The following is a 5,259-nucleotide window of genomic DNA, read 5'->3' as shown; positions in this document are numbered from 1 at the left end:
TTAATGTATTAAAAATATAGCGTAAAGATTCAACAATAATGTATTCTACCTATACTTATTACTTATATTTCGTATTTGAAAATACATTTCTATCACCCTGCATGACAATGTTTTAACTGTCGAGATATTCTATTAAAAACTAACAAATATAAAACCGTAAACCTATTTCCATCCACAGGATGCCAGCTCGTCCGAGTGAATAATAAAATTTTGTACAACACCAAAAAACACAAAATAAAATATGGAACGTATCTCTTAGCCAACTATAAAATACGACAGTCAAACCCTTCCTGTTACATAAGCTCGGCAAGTTTTCTATATATTTTTTCTTTCTTTACAGTACATATACAAATATGACGTACATATAAGGCGAATTTCTCGCAAAAGTTCGACATCCGAAAGGGCGTTATCCGCTTCCATTTCTGGCATCGGTCCACGGGCTCAGATGACGAGATGCGATGCAGCATCCCGCGGATGCACTCTGCCAAATGGAGATTTACAATAGCCGAGACCGGAGCGGAAGAGGATGGAAAGATGACCGTGGTGGTGTTTGCTTAATGAGACTGGAGATTGAAGAGCTTGTTTATTGTGTCGCAGCTACTTTATAAAAGTGGTTTGTATTTATGTTTAGAAAATAAAACCGAAGCAAAGAAATTTATTTCAGATTCCCTTTACCTTTGATTAAAATAATCAAAGCGTTGCTCATGGCAAAGACTGTCTATATAAATGTCTTAAAATAATTATCTGATTAGGGTATAGTAATTATTTTAAAAATAAAATTAAAACTGGATTTCTGATCTAATTTGAATTTTAATAATATTCTAGGAAATATAAATTATTATATCCGATTGTAGTAATTTATCTATAATATAACAGGAAAAATATGACCGACTTTATTTATTATTTTAATTTACTGATCCGGTCAAATGCATCATCTATATATTTTAATTGCAAAGCTATGACAATCGTCAATCCAAGATGACACATGTATGTACAGTCCGTCCAAGATGCGAACGCTCATCGATATAGTATTGATGAGAAATATAATAAATGTGAAATTACACGTTCAATTAAATTTCCTTTTTTTTATTTAATTTGTTGAGGAAAATGTAAAATATCACTTTCTAAATTATTTTGTTTATTTATATACATATTTAACTCAAAAACATGAAAGCAGGTTTAGAATCACTCTCCATGTTGAATATAATATTTTTTAAAATACATTTTATGGATTACAAAATACCACAGCATTATAATAATTTATAATAAAAATATAACATATTATAATTTACTTAACCATGCCCTTAAAACAGCCCTGATTTAGTATTGGTAACGTTCTCCTATCGGTGTAAACAAATTCGCATGCATGCATGTGTACACGCACCTTTATTTCCAATACAACGATGATGAGCGTTAACATCTTTGATGAACTATACCTACATATATTATATTTAATGGAAATAATATACGGTATTCAAAAATATATTTAAGCTTGGCATCAAAAATACTTCAAATATCTTTTGCTACTTCATCTACTAATTTTAGTAAATATTTGTTTTTATTTAATCTTATTTGATATAAAATATATTCAATTTATCGTAGATTTTATCATATTCAATTCTGGCAGACTTCCATCTATCTCTCATAGACACTGAAAGTTCATATGTAGGTATCTACATATTCACACACTCAAATAAAACGCTTTACAGTTCCATAGTTATTACGCCAAAGTGCACTACCCTGGGATTGTAGAACGTTTGTGAAATATGAGTGATGTCGCTGAAAAACTTTGATGAAAAATAATTATAATATTTTAGATGTAGGTACATACAATAATATATGTACATGCATTCAAGTTTTGTGTTTTTCCTAAAGAATACCAATTATTTGTTCGAGTTATAAAAATAACTAATTCAATGCAATTTGTATTTGAAGAACAATTCAATGTCGTGCCTCTGTCAAGCGTTTCGATTGGAGAAGATTACTTTATCCTTCATGGAGGATAAATCCATTCTTCTTTTTTCTACACATTCTGCATGTGAAAGAGTAATGCAATTAATTTGCGCTAAACGAGTTGACATCACAATTTACGTCATTTTTATTTCGTTTTAAACGCTGATTCATGTTATTTCGAGTGGAGAATGCTAATGTGGGCAACTGCATTTATAAGGTAGATACTAATTTTATATTTATACATTCGGTCAGATGTTTGTTTTGTCTATTTAAAGATGCGTCAATATAGCGATTTTAACCATTGCTGTTTATAGATATATTTCGTTGAACTAAGCTTAGATATTCGAGGTTCGACAAGGATTAATCTTCTTTCTAAATAATATATTAAGATGTTATTTTAAGAACAAATAACAATACATAGCATATGCATTTATTTGAAGTTTACAAGATATAGTTAACTCTAAGATTTAGGGAGATACTGACTATCGAAGTGAAAATGCTTCGATGGTATCAATCTGAATGTTTATGCTCGTACTGAGTTGTTTGTGTTAATTTGACGCGAGCTCCACTGGTGGTGAGCTCAGGGATAAGCTTTCATGTATTTCCAAATCTAAAGTGAAGGTGGAAGCCAAGTAGTAATGAGTGGGAATAGTGTCAAGTTCATCAATTGAACAATTCTCAACCAGCTAAAGTCCCGCTGTTTTTATGGACTAAAGAGCTAAAACATTTTAATTTATTTTATGTTTCTGTGAATTCTCGATCCGAACTTATAACACATACTTTTGTATACATTTTACTAATTGTTTTGTAAATAAGCTTTTGAAAATACAGTTAAATATAAATTATTATTTACATTGCCATCTATCGGTAATTATTATAAATATTATTAAGTAATGTCTAAGTTTTTTTGTAAAAGTTATTTTAGTGAATAAATAAAAATATTATTTTAAATAAAAACACAAATTAAAATAATAATTAATATTTTTTGTATGTGCCATCTATTGATATATTGAAAAACTATTATTTAATTTATTAGCGGCACCTATTAAATGATCAATTATTTTTAAACATATATTTTAAAAATAATTTAGGTATGTACTCACATTTAAATAATATCTGCATCATTATATATTTTATTTAATAAATTTAAAAGACATTGACTAGAGACACTAATATGGTGAAATAATTGCAAATAAAAATATTTTTTTTTAATTTTAGTTATTTTGTAAAGTATTATTATTTGATGCCCACTTATTACAGGATTAATTTTATATGATTTCTGTTAACTTATAATAGAAAAATACTGATAGACACTCGCCAACGACCATACCATGCTGAATGCACCGGTTCTCGTCCGATCACCGAAGTTAAGCAGCATTGGGCCTGGTCAGTACTTGGATGGGTGACCGCTTGGGAACACCGGGTGTCGTTGGCCCATAATTTTTTATTTTAAATAAATTTCTACCATAATGTTTTATTATTAACACATTGATACCGTATGCACAAATTTGTGCTTTTCGTCATTTTATATTACGAAATCACACGTCAAACTGTGTGCTTACCGTAACGTATTTATTGCTTTAGCCAAATATATTACTAATATAATAATTGAAAAAAAATCCAGAGGCTCAAAACTCGGGTTAAAAAATTTCGTTTCAAGGCAGTGCTGAAAATTTTTTTCTATGAATATAACCTACATATCATATATTCGTAATAATTAAATCAGTTTTCATATCAAATATTTTTTAACACTTTACGGTCAATATACGCGGTTATGGTTGCACTACTAACAAATACAGTGAAAAACGCACGCTTATCTACAATTTAGACACACTCGTAAAAACTTATTATATAATCATTTATACATATTTTAACACAAATAAAATTTATTTTTGTGTGATTTTTTAAAATATGAAAACCCACTGTTTTTTCTAAAATACGGAGCTTCTTTCTAAGATTAGATTTTTTTAATCTATTGCCATAATTAATTGTAGAGCTAACCATTTTCTTAATTTCGGGACTGTAACGTTTCTCCATTTTCAAGAGTGAACCGAAGTCATTTATTAACGGTGATTTTTTTGTCTCCTCTGACATTGTCTGGAACGAATCATTACCAATGAACTGGCACACCTTCAAAGTTACTTAAACTTCCTAAAGGGTCATATTCTGACAAATCTTAAGTCCAATCGAGTATATATTCTTCTGAAGAATCTTTAAAAACATAAAAAATGCCCCACCGGCCGTCGTACTCTCGACTCAAAATAATGCCGCGAGAGTAACATTATTTTGACGAGTGTTTCTAGCCAACCAAATAAATCGGTCCCCACATACTTATACAAAGGTAATTGGCTCGAAAGTTTGTGCGATGAACGCTGTTTATTTGTTTTTAGCCGGTAAACGAGGAACAACACACGTATAAATGGGAATTAAAAAAATTATAAATGGAGTTACTTTTGTTAACGGGGCACTATCATTATATATCATATGGTTCTTCAAGATCGTAAATCAGTAGATATGGAAAATCGTAAATCAGTAGAGATGTCATTGAAATAAAATATCAAACCAACGTTTTAACACAAGTAAAGCAAAATTGTAAAATATGTTTTTTATGATAATCAATCTAATGGACAAATTCAGTGTTTTATAAATAATTAAGGCAATCAATGAGAGCCTATCCAAAAAAAATATTTTCTTGAAATCCATATAGGTGGCAAATTATGTTTTGCTAACTTTTATAACAAACCTGTGAGTCGTCCATATTGTAATAAAATTTATTGTAATACTTTAGCGTTGAAAATATAAATTAACACATGCGGTTTCGATGAGAAAAATATCATTGCACAATAACCGAACGGATAAAAAATTCTGTTAACGTTTAAAACGAACTCAATGAGTGCGTGGTGTTATTAATGTCTTTTTAAATGATTTACGAGTATACCAATGACATTTTCACTAATAAGAACGCAACAGGCGAAATTAAAACATATGATTTTTTAAAGGTTCAACCTTGACGTTTTACTTGTGATTTATGATTATCGTAAACGCACTTTCTGAAGACGCTTGCACCTTTTACCATAACATTTAAATATCAAAAGATAAATATTCGATCTTATCGTGAGGAGTATCGATCGTTTCTTTTGAAGCGACTTAGCTGTGATTAATATGTTATGTGCTTATAAAATATTTGTTATTTATATTGCGTATTGGAGTGCTCAGGGAATTCAAATGTTTCCTTTCGTAACTGCTCTTTGAAAGTTTAATCTCGTTAAACAGGCAAAATAAACAACTTTATCGCGAAACATGACA

The 5,259-nt window shown here is 29.7% G+C and overlaps 1 non-coding gene across 1 annotated transcript; it reads left to right on the top strand.

Annotated features, from left to right (window-relative positions):
* Positions 1-3,269: 3,269 nt before the first annotated feature.
* Positions 3,270-3,388, top strand: LOC148228069 (5S ribosomal RNA). The gene has a single exon (XR_015811805.1). It is a non-coding gene; the product is annotated as a 5S ribosomal RNA (ribosomal RNA).
* The last annotated feature ends 1,871 nt before the right edge of the window (positions 3,389-5,259 follow it).

The sequence above is a fragment of the Plectrocnemia conspersa genome, unplaced genomic scaffold (genome assembly GCF_051122295.1).
Source record: "Plectrocnemia conspersa isolate PC_06_02 unplaced genomic scaffold, ASM5112229v1 ptg000012l, whole genome shotgun sequence".
NCBI lineage: Eukaryota > Metazoa > Arthropoda > Insecta > Trichoptera > Polycentropodidae > Plectrocnemia > Plectrocnemia conspersa.
Note: the sequence above shows the minus strand (reverse complement) of the source record. Positions and strands in the feature narration are given on the sequence as shown.